The following is a 14845-nucleotide window of genomic DNA, read 5'->3' on the forward strand; positions in this document are numbered from 1 at the left end:
CATATGACTGAGTTCAGCCAATAGGAGGAAGGTAGAAGAAAAGCATGTCATTTCCACATTTGCCCATAAAATATCCCAGGTAATCTTCCACACCCTCTCTCCTATCTCTATAAGGCTGGAAACAAAAGGCTCTGAGATGGGAGCTTCCTCATGGAAGAAGGCCAAATCTCTGATTTCACCGCCTGGAGAAGAGCTGCCCAGGAGTCACCCTACCAAGAAGATCTGAATTGGATTTTACAGGTGCAATAAATAAATCCTTACTGTGTGAAGTCACTGAGATTTTGAACTTGTATATTGTTATATGTAGCATACCATTCCCAGACTGGCACATCTTTGATGGAACCCCTCCTTATTATGAGTTACATTTGACCTCTTCCAGCACTGTCTCTGCCCTTTGACCCTGACAAAGACCCAAAATACAAAGGGGGCAGTACAGCTTTGTGACTAGGAACACAGGCCTTAAATCCAGTCATATCTGAGTCTGAAACCCCCACACCCCCCCCCCCAAAAGACCCAAGCAGGTTTCTTTGTCTCTTTGAGCCTATTTCCACATGTGTAAAGTAGAGACAGTTTCTAGTTAAAATGTGGTTGTAGGGTTTAAAAAAATATTATATAACCAGTGGTTCTCCATCGAATGATGTCACTCTGGGAGGGAGAGAGGGAGGGAGTTGGGAGGGAGGAGGGAGCTGGAAATTGTAAGGTCATGTTTGGTTGTAACAATGACTGTGGAACCCTTCTAACTAAAGATCCTAGATGTCCTGTGATGCTTAGGACACTCCTCCACAGTAACAAGCTGTTACTCGTCCGCCAAGCTTTCATATGGTCCATTGGACATTCATTTATCTGACGTTACAATAATGTAAAAAAGAACCACAAAGTATTTTTGCATGGTTTTAATGTCAGTTGAGTGTTCCAGGAATGTGTTTGCCCTGTGTCACTGTCAGTACTTTGACAGGAATCAGCACCCTCACGGGAGGATAATTCAGGGAGGGGTTAATTTGGAAAATGACGAATTACAAAGGTGTGGACAGGTGTGGGGAAGCCAGACAGGACAGGGCAGGCACCCAGGTCCAGCAGCAGCACAGCTGTCACCACCGCTATATATCCAAGGGGGAGGTGGGGGGCGGGGCGAGATTACTGGAACCTGACAGGGAAGAAGTGTTGCTGACAGTATTAGATTCCCAGGCTGCCACAACAAATCACCACAACCTTGGTGGCTCAAAGCAACAAAAATTTATTCTCATCATTCTCAAGGTCAAAAGTCTGAAATCAAGGCACCATCAAGGCCACAGTGCCTCCGAAGACCCCATGGGAGAATCCTTCCTGGCCTCTTCCAGCTTCTGGGGGCCCCCAGTGTTCCTTGGTTGTCTGCATCACTTCGGTCTCTGCTTCCATCTTTACATGGCCATCTCTTCTCTGTGTCTTCTCTTCTGTGTCTTCTGAAGACACTTGTCTTTGAATTTAGGGTCCATCCAGATGATCTAGGGCAATCACATCTCAAGAGTCTTAATTACATCTGCACAGATCCTTTCTCCAAATAAGGTTACCTGCACAGGTTCCAGAAGTTAGAACGTGGACATTGGCGAGGCCACTTTTAGGCAACAGGCTTGAGCAATGGAAAAAGGTAAGGTAAAAGGGCCCACAGTGACCACCGGGCTGAAAGCAAACAGGCCCAGTAGGCAACCCACTTCAAAACATCCAGGGGCCCTAGCTGACCAATGGGCTACTTACACACAGGCACAAGTATCAAAAGGGGACAATTCTGTATGTTTGCAAACCTCCTCACCTTCCCCCTTAACTACAGCCCCGTACCACAGCCTCCTTGCTGTCCTGCCTGCTGCTTCCCTTGCAACTTATTCAATAGACTTCTTTCTCCTTTGTTCTGCCTTGGGTGAATTCTTTCACCGCCTGTGCTGCTGGCCTCCACCATATCAGGTTGCCCCACAGACAGCTTTTGGGGGCCCTCATTCAACCCTTTGTAGCCATCCTGAGAACAGCAGTGACTTTAAGATGGAGGTATAGATAGGAGGTAGGCAGAAAAATAAAAACCCCAATCTCCTTCCCCTCCCTCATTCCATCTCCTGTCTTTCATTGGCCAAACCCAACAGGAAATCAGAGGCCAAGAGTGTGGCGGTTGTGTCCCAGGGCCAACAGCAGGATAGAGAAGTGGGGGAGAATGGATCTGGAGGGGCAAACAAAAGACAGGGGAGCACTGTGTCAATCAAGGGAAGATTGGATTCTGTTTTATTTGGAACTTTAGCAGAGAAGTTCACCATTGCAGAAATCATGATTGAATGGCAACAGTGCTAGTGGTTGCTGTTGGAGCCAATAATGTAACATAGGTGTAACAGCCTGTGTTTGTAGTTGTTGCCCATTTACAGGGGATAGGTCCTTCATTGTATCTGCCAGCGGGGTCTGTCCAAGCATTTCCATATTGAACATTTCACAAACTATTTTTAATGTTTATTTATTTTTGAGAGAGAGAGCACAAGTGGAAGAGGAGCAGAGAGAGAGGAGAACAGAGGATCTGAAGCCGGTTCTGTGCTGACAGCAGCAAGCCCAATGTGGGGCTCGCCCTCGCGAACTGAGAGATCATGACATGAGTCAAAGTCAGATACTTAACTGACTAAGCCACCCAGGTGCCCCTCACAAATCTTTTTTTAAGTCTGTTTATTTATTTATAATGTTTATTTCTTTTTTTATTTTTAAAAAAATTTTTAAAGGTTTATTCATTTTTCAGAGACAGACAGAGCGTGAGTGGGGGAGGGGCAGAGAGAGAGGGAGACACAGAATCTGAAACAGGCTCCAGGCTCTGAGCTGTCAGCACAGAGCCTGACTCGGGGCCTGAACTCAAGGACGGCGAGATCATGACCTGAGCTGAAGTCAGACGCTTAACCGACTGAGCCACCCAGGCACCCCATATAATGTTTATTTCTTTATTTTGGGAGAGAGGGGCAGGGAGGGAGGGGCAAAGAGAGAGAGAGAGAGGCAGAGAAAGAGAGAGAATCCCAAGCAGGCTGTGCACTGTCAGTGCAGATCCTGACATAGGGCTGGAACTCACACACGGTGAGATCATGACCTGAGCTGAAATCAAGAGTCAGACGCTTAACTGACTGAGCCACCCAGGAGCTCCAAAAGTTTATTTATTTTGAGAAGGAGAAGGCCGAGAGAGAGAGAGAGAGAGAGACAGAGAGACAGAGAGAGGGAGAGAGGGAACCCTAAGCAGGCTACGTGCTATCATCACAAATTTGCATGTTGTTCTTGCACAGGGGCCATGCTAATCTTCTCTGTATTGTTCCAATTTTAGTATATGTGCTGCCCAAGCAAGCAAAAAATATATATTCTTGTATTCTAAACACCTTTTATTTCCGCCTTTAAATTATGAGGCATTTTTTAGTTTAATATTATGAAACTGTGATGAAGGTTGGTTATATTATCTATGAATGCTAAAAATGGCATTGAAAAATATTATTGGGTTGCATAAAGTTGAGAGTTACAAGGTGTAGGTGACTCATAGTGCCAACACACTAAGAGCTGGATACATAGGACCTATTGTCATTAGGGCTGTTATCACACTTCATCACTTCCAAGCACAATTGGATTGAGGACCCTGGAGACCAGGCCTGCTGTGAGTCACTAGGGGAGGAGAGGGCCTAGAGCCAGTTCCCCTGGAGGTGGTATGACGCAAGGCTGGGTCCCGAGAAGCCCCGGCTCTGACACCACTGTTCCCTCCCCCAGAGCAAGATGTCTCCAGAGGAAGAGACTCTCTTGAGCCCTGGAACCCCCAGATAAGCTCCTAGAGCACACCAGCATCCCAGGCTTTCCCACAAAGCCAGGAGCGGTGAGGGAGGCAGCTAGGCCAGGCTCCAAAGCTGCAAACCAGACACGCCCCGCCTGGCCAAGCTTACGTCAGTGGGCTGGCCAGGTAGGGGAGGGGTGGAGTTGGCCCCGGAGCCAGGCGGTCTCACCCCCAGGGGAAGGGAGGAGTTGAGAGCAGAGGGAGGAGGGGAAGGAGGGAAGGAAGAGAAAGGCGGGAAGAGGTGGGAAGTGAGTTCAGGGAAGTCTGACTCAGGCCAGTCTTGACAGCTGTAGAAGGGGAGGGAGATGGGGAATGTGTTACCTCCTCGCTCCAAACTGGGCTTTCAAGACCCCTGCCTACATCGCCATCCTCATTTCATGCTATCCCCAGCCATGCAGAACTACTTATAGGTCTCTTCAAAGGCCTATAAGGGCTAATCCACGCCTTTGGTTATACACCAGGCTAATCCACCTGAATTGCCTTTTCCTGGCTCATCTAGCTCAAGGCTTGCTTGAAAACATCACTTTCTCCATGAAGTATTCTCCAATCCAGACACAATTACTCTGGTCTGCACTGAAATCTATAGATGTCTAAAGTAGACTAGAATTGTCATTTATTAATTTAGTACAATGTTCATAAGCTTTAGTGTTCATCAAAATCACCCACGAAGATTTTTAAAATGTGGATTGCTGATTGCAGAGTTTCTGATTCTAATTCTGGTCTGGGGTGATGTGGGAGGAGGTAATTGAGAAGACATGACTGCTGGTTGACCCTCAAGGAGGTCCTGGGCAGCAGGAGGCTCATCACCCCCTCCCCTGTCCTTGGAATGTATGCTCTGCCTACTGTTCCCACAGCGGGAGCTGTTCCAAGGATGAAGTTTTGAAAGAGTAAGGTGTTGAGATCACCTGGACTGAAGACAAGGCTGAACCCAGGTTATGCCTCTGTATGAACTTTTTTTTTTTTAATTTTTTTTCAACGTTTTTATTTATTTTTGGGACAGAGAGAGACAGAGCATGAACGGGGGAGGGGCAGAGAGAGAGGGAGACACAGAATCGGAAACAGGCTCCAGGCTCTGAGCCATCAGCCCAGAGCCTGACGCGGGGCTCGAACTCCCGGACCGCGAGATCGTGACCTGGCTGAAGTCGGACGCTTAACCGACTGCGCCACCCAGGCGCCCCTGTATGAACTTTTAAGATTAGGCGGGTGGGTGCAGATATGTATTTCTCTTGTGGCCCTAAAAGCCAAGACTCCTAAGTAAGTTCCCTTGCTTATTAAACCTGCCTCCAAACAATCTGGAGTGATCTGCTTGTTTCTTTGGCCTCTCTGCCCCCTGTGTATGGGGCCAGTTTATGAACCAACAGGTGGGGTCAAGAATTTTCATTTCCAGGGGTACCTGAGTGGCTCAATCTGCTAAGTGACCAACTTTGGCTCAGGTCACGATCTCACAGTTTCTGGGTTCGAGCCCCACATCGGGCTCTGTGCTGACAGCTCAGAGCCTGGAGCCTGCTTCAGATTCTGTGTCTCCCTCTCTCTCTGCCCCTCCCCAACTTGTGCTCTGTCTCTCTCTCTCTCTCAAGAATAAATAAACATTAAAAAATTTTTTTTAAGAATTTTCATTTCCAGTAAGTGATGCTGCTGGTCCAAGGATCATACTTTGATAACCACTGGTTTGGTACAAGAAATGATGCTTCGTGGGCATGATCAGCACTTATTTATTAATTCATTCAGTGAATGTCTACCGCAGGCTTGCTGTATGCCATACATAGACCACTTGTTGCATAGTCAATAATAACCAAAGCAGAGGTAGAACCTACCCCCATGGAGCTTCTGATATTAAGCAAATAAGCATACTGTTAACTATACACTAACAAGTTGTGATAAATGCTCCAAAAGAAAAGAAAAAGAATATTATAAAAAATAATAATAGTAGTGCTCGCTTTGGCAGCACATATACTAAAAAATAATAATAACAAGAACCTGTTTCAGACTGGGTGGTCAGGTAAGGCCTTTTGGGTGACAGAGACATTTATACAGGCATCCTTTAGACCAACTCCTACAGGATACACTTACTGCTCTGTATGGTTATCTATTCGTAAATTGTTCAGCTAACCGCTAGACTGTGTGCACCTTGAAAGCTAGAATCTTGTGTTATTAATATTTGGGCCTTCAGCATGCAACAGAGAATAGAGCCTTGGTAAATAGTGGAAAAATGGATGGAAAGGTGGAAGGATCACTGGAAGGATGAATAAATGGATGAATAAAATGTCAGATGTATGTATATATGCATACATGGATGGATGGATGGATGATAAATGAATGGGTGACTGTCTCTGGCAGCAACATGGAGCACCAGAATTCCTGGTGGTATCAGTAAGACAGGAGTGGAAACTAACAGAAATTTAGCTGATTCCCTTGCTGTTTTTCCAAACTCTGTCTATCATTTAAGTGACCACCAATGGCCCCTCTTCCCCAAAGCTCCCTTGATTACCATTGTTAAGCCCCACTCCCCACAAGAAGGAGTTACTGTCACCTCTTGCATTCCCACACATGCCCCACTGACTTCAACACACACAACTGCCTAACACTTGCCATCTGCTCACCACCTGCATGCAGTTTCTCAGGGCAAGCCATGTTCTCTGTGTCAGTTTTAGAAGCCAAAAGGAGAAGGAGAGGGAAAAAAAAGAAAGTTTTTCTCTTACGGAGCCAAAGAAGGCATAGAGCTCAGACGGGGGTAAGGAGATTCTGGCTCTGATAATTTATCACATGACTTCAAAATAGCACTTTCAAAGACATATTTCCTCTAGATATGTCTTAGGCTGCTAAGAGGAGCATAGTTCATTTAAAGACTCAATTTGAGTCAAATAAGGAGAAGAAAAAGACCCAGGGTCACTCTGGGGTATTTAAAAATGGGGAGTGAAAAGAAAACTATATACAGACCAGTTCTTTCCCTTTGAAGACTCTCCACCCAGGATTGAAACTCCATCTGCTTTGCAGGCTTCAGACTTCCATACACTTGTTTCCATTCTCATCGAAGCTCTTGGCCACTCAAGCCCAATCCTACACCAAAGACATTTGAATCTAGAAGGGAATTTCCAAAGGAGTTAGAGGTAGGAGAAGCACTCCCTTCCATTCAAAAGAGGACAGAATGAAGAATCTGGGACATGAAATTCCCCAGAGATTGAAACACAATTCATCTCTATTGTGAAGGATCTCAACAGATGACTCTCAGAAGAGGGCAAGAGGACTAAATACCTTTTGTGCACATGAATAGCTAACATCACTATTAACTAAAGAAATGTAGAGAAAGCAAGATTTCATATGTATACGTGCATGCGCGCGCGCACACACACACACACACACACACACACACACACACACACACATTTCAAACCATAATGTTCTGTGTGAGTCAGGATGTCCTGAAATGGTCCCAAGTGGAACTGTAATTGGTACATTTCTGAAATCATAGGGCAGTAGTTCTCAAGTGCAAATAAAATGCTTCCCCTCCCCCAAAAAGGAGAATGTGAATTAACATCAATTTATCTCCAATTCTGATCATCTAGCCTAATGGAACCATTTGAAATGTAAAAACAAAACAGCAGCAAAAAAGAACACAAATCACAGATACTAATCACAAAGACATTCATCTTTGTGTTATATTTAACAGTGAAAGACTGAAAAATGCCTGTAAGTCCAGCAACTATAGAATGGTTGTTGGTTAGACATTTATAGAATATTATTTATCCATGCCTAATTATGTGTTCTGCAGAGTTCTTCCTTGGGGGATGTGCTGGCAGAAATAATTGTCTGGGGTGCAAGCTGCAGGTCCTTTAGGAGAACACCCTGGTTGAGTCTCTGAAGTCCAAAACCTGGTTCTCAGCTTCTCAAGATCAGAAACTGGCTTTTCTTAGTGCACCAGCTAAGAACAGAGTCTTGGTGACAAATTTTCACTGATACCACTCAAGGCTTCGATAGCCATCAAAGGTCAATCTATTAGATCACAGTAGATGACATGCCTTTCCAAACAGCAGAATATGTATATCCACTGCCCAAAAATCTGTCCCTCACCTGATATTGGGGTAAATGGTAAGAAAAATCAGATTTCTTGGTGAGCTGCATGTTTGAATAAAAGAAAATGTGTAGTTCTGAGGAGTATTTTCCAAGTAATGGTGAGGCTTGATGAAATGTCCCTGATATATAGGACAGACAATTTCTCTAGTGACTCTTTCTTTAGTGCTCTCTTCCTGGGAGAGCAGAGGCTGCTTGGTGACCAGTTTGCTTTCCGGCACCTGCCTTTTAATGCTCACTGCTTCTCTTTATAGTAATGTGGTTCCATTCTTAGCACAGGTGACTGATAAATCCAGGGTGGCACCAGCTCAACCAATCAAAGTCCCTTCTCTGGGCATACAGACTTGTGATTGTGCTAATTATCAATCTGTTGCCTCTCAGATCCAAATTCAGTCTTCATTGTCTGCCCTGAAAAAATACAGTACACCATCTCAAAATGTTTTCTTTGCTAGGTGACTGATGTAAAGCTTTGTCAGTAGAGGGGATGGGAGAGACATTGTGGGAGGAATTTTCTTTTCCTGATTTGGGTGTGTTCTGTTCTGCAACACCGCCCCCTGCCCCCCCCCCCCCCAGGGGCATGTGGCACCTGACTCCTACAACATGGACAACTTCTCCAGTACCCAGCTCCTGCAATGCAAGTGACTTCTCTAGCATCAAGTTCCTGCGGGACAGATGGTTTCTTTAGCATCCAGCTCCAGCAGTTTAGGGTGGCCAGCACCCTCCAAAGGGTTCAGCTTATAGTTCAGCTAACAGGAGGCACTGGGAAGAGATCTGAGTGCAGGTAGAGACATGTCAGAGTGATTGCTCCCCTGGTTCCCTCTCAACCAGACCACAGGGAGGCAATAGCTGCGTTCCTCCACCTAAATTCCTGTTGGACTGTCTCTCCCTCATGGGTACAGTTTTGGCTGTTGCTCCTTCAGGACTAGGGGTGGCAATAGGCAATGCCCTCCCACATCTCTAGTCCTGAGTATTTTGTCATTTACTTGTCACGGTAGCCCTGCTGGCACCTTTGTAAATAGTCCCTTCATTAAACTCCTCAGTGACACATGGAGTAAACCATCTGCTTTCTGCTGAGACCTTGGGGGGCTCAGCATCCATGAGAAGGAGGGGAAAGCAGGGATTAGAATTTGTTACAGAAAGCTTGCAAAGAGAAAGACTGAGGTTTCTGACATGCAAAAGGGGATCATGTAGTAAGATAAAAGCCATAAATGCTTTTTAAACTATTTCTTAGATTATTCTGTAGTTAGACCCATGGTTCATTTTCCCTATTATAAGTGGGTGGGAAGTTGTACAGGAGGCTAGCTTAGCTAAAGAATCCAGAAATCACAGTTTTTCTGCACATTCACAGTTGAAGTGTGATATAAATCTGTCACCACTATAGGGACATGGTTAATTAAATGATAGAAGGATAGATGGAATATTAATGGTGATTACAGCAAATTTTAATAAGAGCTTACAATGTACTACCAAGTGAAAAAGTAAAGCATGAAAATTAGTTATTTTGATCTCAACTATGTTAAATACATACACATATATGCATAGAAAAAAAAAACTTGTAAGGAATTCACCAAAATGTACAAACAGGTTGCCTTTAGGTAGTGGGATTGGAGGTGGTATTTCTTTTTTCCTTTATATTTTTCTTTATTTTTCAATTTTTCTGCAATGAGTACAAATTACTCTTGTAGCTAGAGTTTTGTTTTTTTTTTTAAGAGAACACATACATCATGTTCTGCTCACACTATCAGAAACAAATCAGACTGACCCTGGCAAGTCCCAGCCAAGGAATTTGCCTCCAGATATGCATTGGCCTGATTAGTGCCAGGAACCTCAGCAAACAACTCTCTGAGTTAACTCTTTCTTCAGAAAAGAGTAGGAGGTGGTGAGACAGGGACCCTTCTGATGAGGTCAACCTGTAGGAATGAGGTTGCTACCATGGATCCCATTGTCCTAAGCACCTGCCATGGAAATGTGGGGAGTTCTTACTCTTCCAGTCAGGGTTAGGTTGGGCCACCTGTAGTGGGCTGCTGAGAAACAAGCTGAATCAGAACTAGCCCTGTCCTTGAGGAACAAACATGGGACTCTGCCACCAGTGACATGCACAGGGTATGAATGGTGTCTTTGGAGTATGGAAAACATAAGTCCAGCTTACTCAGGACTGAACAGAGACGTGTAAGTTGATGTCCCTTTTCCCACTTAAGTGAATGTGGGCCTGCCTTTAGGCCTTCGCGTGGGCCTTTCTTTCTACTTGAAATCCCATGTCTATCAGATTCCTGCTGACTTACCTTTGAGTGTCTAGGTAGAATCGTAAGAGTTCATCTTGGTGGAGCCAGGCATTGGCTGCTCTGTGCTGGCCCTTTGGAGGCAGCAGACAGGCGCCCCCTGCTGGAGGATGCGCCACACATTAGACCTGGAGTCAGGGGCAGAGAAGTATGCTGAAAGCCTGTGTTGGTATTTCAATATTTTGTTTTGTTTTGTTGTTGTAGGGGAGGAGAAATAATGTTCTCTCTACCCTTCTGAGTTCTTAGCTGAGACCCTTGTAATAAAAGACAGATTAACGAGGAAAAAAAAAACACAAGTTTATTAACATGTATACTTCATGTATACATGGGAGATACTCAGGAGAAGAGGAGGTCCCTGAGGTGGTTTAGAATTCAGAGTGAAATACCAACTGAATAGGGAAAGGGAAGTGGGGATACAGGCCTCTTAGAGAAGATAAAATGATTTTTAGGAAAGATTAGTGGGCCTTCAGAATAGATGGCAGGTATAATAATTTGAGACAAAGTTTGTCTTCTGGGTGTGGTATTGACTTCTGGCCTCCTTTCCTGTAACGAGACAATTTTCCCCGGTTGATGACACCTTTAGGGAGGGGATCTATGATAAATGAGCTCCTTTTGAAGGATCTATCTTTATTTATTGTTATTTTTTTAAGTTTATTTATTTTTGAGATAGAGAGAGAGAGAGCACGAGCAGGGGAGGGGCAGAGAGAAGGAGAAAAAGAATCCCAAACAAGCTCTGCACTGTCAGCACAGAGCCCGATGTGGGGCTTGAAGTCACAAATTGTGAGATCATGACCTGAGCTGAAATCAAGAGTCAGATGCTTAGCTGGCTCAGCTACCCAGGTGCCCCGGGAGAATCTATCTTTAGGCAGGTAAGAAGAACTTAGAGAAAACCTTTCTCTGCATCGGTTGCTTTTCAAGGGCCTACACTCAACATAATCAATACACAGAAGTGGCATCTTCTGAGATGGCATGGTCCGCCACCCTTCATGGTGGTTACTGAGGTTGTGGTTTTCAGTTTCCCTCCTCTTGGTGACCTCCCACCCAGGCTAGCCACGGTCCCCCCATCAGAAGCCAAGCCAGTGGAGAGAGCATTCCGCAAGGTCCTCACCCTACTCTGCCTGCAGATCTCATGCTGCCAGTGCCCAGGACCAGGCCCAGACAAGGGCACGACCTGTTAAGAGGAGAAGAGAATCAAAAGAAAAAAGGGGGGAGGGGAGGGGTGTGCACGCCTGGGTGGCTCAGTTGGTTAAACATCTGACTTAATTTCGGCTCAGGTCATAATCTCACGGTTTGTGAGTTCGAGCCCCACAGTGGGCTCTGTGCTGACAGTGCATGAGACTGCTTGATATTCTGTCTCCCTCTCTCTGTCCCTCCCCCACTTGCTCTCTCTATATAGCTCTCTCAAAATAAATAAAAATAAACTTTTAAAAAAGCCGGGGAGTGGAGGGTGGATGAGAACCTAAAACTGGACTTGTTCAGCTTCCTGGTGCACTCACTCGGAACATCTTTGCTTCCTGATGGGTCAGGCTGCCATAAATCCTCACTGTACCTCCTCCATCTACCAGTGTTGGGGATCAAGAGGAAGAAGCTAAAAGTTCTCCATACAGAGCCCTGAGGACTGGGTTGTGCAGCTGGCTAATTGCCTAGTCCAGAGCAGAGATGGTGTCTCTGGGAAATGCCCCTTCCCCCTCTGAACCCTGCTCATTCCCTTCTTTCCAACCGTAGCCATTAAGTCTACCCAGCCGTGGGAGACATCTAAGCAGGAAGGACCACAGGCACGGCCTCATTATCTGTTCTTGCTCCCTGATGACGTACATAACTGCAGCTTAACCTACTGAATCAGTCATTGCTAGGTGAGGACAAGGAGAGAAGAGAGGACAGTTGTTGGATGTACCAGTCTTCCCTTCCTAGTCCGTCTGTCTGGCCTGGCCTGGAGACTGCTATGTCAGCCTTTGGCCAAGAGATCACTCAGTATAATACATTTGGGTTCTGTTTGCATTCTTATCAGAACATGTGCTCATTTTAAGGCCGTGCTTCTCAAACAGTAAAGTATAAAAGTAAAGTACCTGGGGGTCTTGGTAAAGCCCAAGTTCTGACTTGGTAACTCTAAGGTGCAGCCTAAGATTCTGTCTTTCTAACCAGCTCCTAACATTGTGAGGATGTAAGGGACCCAGTCTTGTATTCTAGGCTTAGTAAGGTATTATTTGTTCTGTGAAGATTATCGGAACTCCAGTGTCAGAATTAATCACTGGGTTTCATCTTCTCCCCAACATCTGACTCAAACCTTAACATATCTTTTCTTTTTTTTTTTAATTTTTTTTTTAACATTTATTTATTTTTGAGACAGAGAGAGACACAGCATGAGCAGGGGAGGGTCAGAGAGAGAGGGAGACACAGAATCCGAAACAGGCTCCAGGCTCTGAGCTGTCAGCCCAGAGCCCGATGCAGGGCTCGAACTCACAGACCGCGAGATCATGACCTGAGCTGAAGTCGGACGCCCAACCGACTGAGCCACCCAGGCGCCCCCCCCCCTTTTTTTTTTTTTTAACATTTATTTATTTTTGAGAGAGAGAGCATGAGCAGGGGAGGGGCAGAGAAAGAGGGAGACAGATGATCCGAAGCGGGCTCCATGCAGACAGCAGTGAGCTGATTAGAACTCACGAACCATGAAATCGGTCATTCAACCAACTGAGTCACCCAGGCACCCCGACATATCTTCTGACTGACTCATCTGTCCCCTTGCTAGCCTGGTGATTGCTAGCACAAGTAATCTTTGCAGCCCTAACACCTCGCATAGTGGATACCCAACAGTTTTCAATAAATGAATGAACACATTAATGGCTTTTGAAGGCAACTTATAAAAGATGTAGGTTGTTAATAGCTAGGACAACATTTCCCAAACTGTGTTCCTTGGAACACTAGTTCTGAGGAGTGTTAATAGATATTTATTAAATGATGAGGGAGAGTGGGAAGGTTCTGTAGTCAATCTGGGAAATGCTGGATTAAAAACAGTCATCTGGGGGCGCCTGGGTGGCGCAGTCGGTTAAGTGTCCGACTTCAGCCAGGTCACGATCTCACGGTCCGTGAGTTCGAGCCCCGCGTCGGGCTCTGGGCTGATGGCTCAGAGCCTGGAGCCTGTTTCCGATTCTGTGTCTCCCTCTCTCTCTGCCCCTCCCCCGTTCATGCTCTGTCTCTCTCTGTCCCACAAATAAATAAACGTTGAAAAAAATTTAAAAAAATAAAATAAAATAAAAACAGTCATCTGAAAAGCTTCTCAAAGCCTTTAATAAACAAATGGTCGTTGCCAGTATCTAAGAGAGGGATCCAGGAGGCAGCATTACCCTCCCTTACTTGACCACAGGAAATTTTCTCAGAAGCATCTTGCAGAGCTGGTGTGCTGAGGAATGTAGCAGACAGTTGTCACTGCGTTTTCACCCAAGGATTGTAGATTAAAATTAAGTTACATAAGAGATCTAGAGAGAGAATAACTCCTTATGAGAAGAGGATATGAGAGCTGAAAAGAGAGACTACCTTATCTGTCCCCCTTTCAGACTGAGTCATCAGTCTTTTAAGGTCTTATAAGCCACTGTGGGGCTCTCCTTCCTCTTCTGGATAACCCAGGGAGGGGTCCTCCTCTTCCTGCTCTGATGCATTGTAGCGGCTGAGGGGGAGGCCAGAAAACCTAGAGAAAAGAGAACTCAGAGGACTGCTTGGAGCTCAGTCCCCTAAGAGGCTAAGGGCTCCAGTAAGTATCTCCAGGAAGAGGTTTAGTGCAGCCAGAAAGCAAGGGGTGGGGGGAGTTTAAAAGGGATCACATAAAGGGTGCCTGGGTGGCTCAGTTGGTTAAGCGTCTGACTTCGGCTCAGGTCATGATCTCACGGTTTGTGAGTTCAAGCCCTGCATCGGGCTCTGTGCTGACAGCTCGGAGTCTGGAGCCTGCTTCAGATTCTGTGTCTCCTTCTATCTCTGCCCCTCCCTCACTCGTGCTCTGTCTCTCTCTGTCTCTCAAAAATTAGTGAATGTAAAAAAAAAAGGGGGGGGGATCACATACAGCAAGTCTGTCCCTGAGATTAGGGCTGAAATGAACTGAAGAAAAGAAAGGAAGAACCTAGAAAAAGGCCTCATGTGAATCCCAGAGTTCACTTACCTTAAAGCAGTGGTTCTCAACTAGATGGACATTTGCCAGTGTCTGCAGACACTTTTGGTTGTTAGAACTGGGGAGAAGTGCTACTGGCATCTAGTGGGTAGCAACCAGGGATGGTGCTAAACATCCTCCTTGGCACAGGACAGCCCCTATAACAAAGAATTAGAAGCTCAAGGGGCGCCTCTGTTGCTCAGTCAGTTGAGCATCCAACTCTTGATTTTGGCTCAGGCCATGATTTCAGGATTGTGGAATCAAGCCCCTTAGCGGGCTCTGTGCTGGGCATGGAGCCTGCTTGGGATTCTCTCTCTCCCTCTCTCTCTGCTCCTCCCCCACTAGCATGCTCTCTCTCTTTCAAAATAAATCAATAAACATTAAAGAAAAAAAGAATTAGAAGGCCAAAATAGTGCCACTGTTGAGAAAACTTGCCTTAAATGTTATTCTGAAATGTCACCTTTAATTTAAAATTTAGGATGTTGTGGAGCGCCTGGATGGTTCAGTCGGTTGAGCGTCCAACTTCGGCTCAGGTCATGATCTCACAGTCTGTGAGTTTGAGCC

At 45.6% G+C, this 14845-nt stretch overlaps 1 long non-coding RNA gene and 1 other non-coding gene across 2 annotated transcripts; both read right to left on the reverse strand.

Moving 5' to 3' along the window:
• Positions 1-1250: 1250 nt before the first annotated feature.
• Positions 1251-14611, reverse strand: LOC147574889 (uncharacterized). Its single transcript, XR_015242797.1, has 4 exons — positions 14294-14611; positions 10150-10249; positions 6737-6877; positions 1251-1606 (listed from the first exon to the last, which is right to left on the reverse strand). It is a non-coding gene; the product is annotated as an uncharacterized LOC147574889 (long non-coding RNA).
• LOC112851691 (U6 spliceosomal RNA) lies at positions 3225-3331 on the reverse strand. The gene has a single exon (XR_003222804.2). It is a non-coding gene; the product is annotated as a U6 spliceosomal RNA (small nuclear RNA).
• Positions 14612-14845: the final 234 nt, after the last annotated feature.

This window comes from Puma concolor, chromosome D4, assembly GCF_028749965.1.
Source record: "Puma concolor isolate L17-30 chromosome D4, mPumCon1.1.hap2, whole genome shotgun sequence".
NCBI classification, from domain to species: Eukaryota; Metazoa; Chordata; class Mammalia; order Carnivora; family Felidae; genus Puma; species Puma concolor.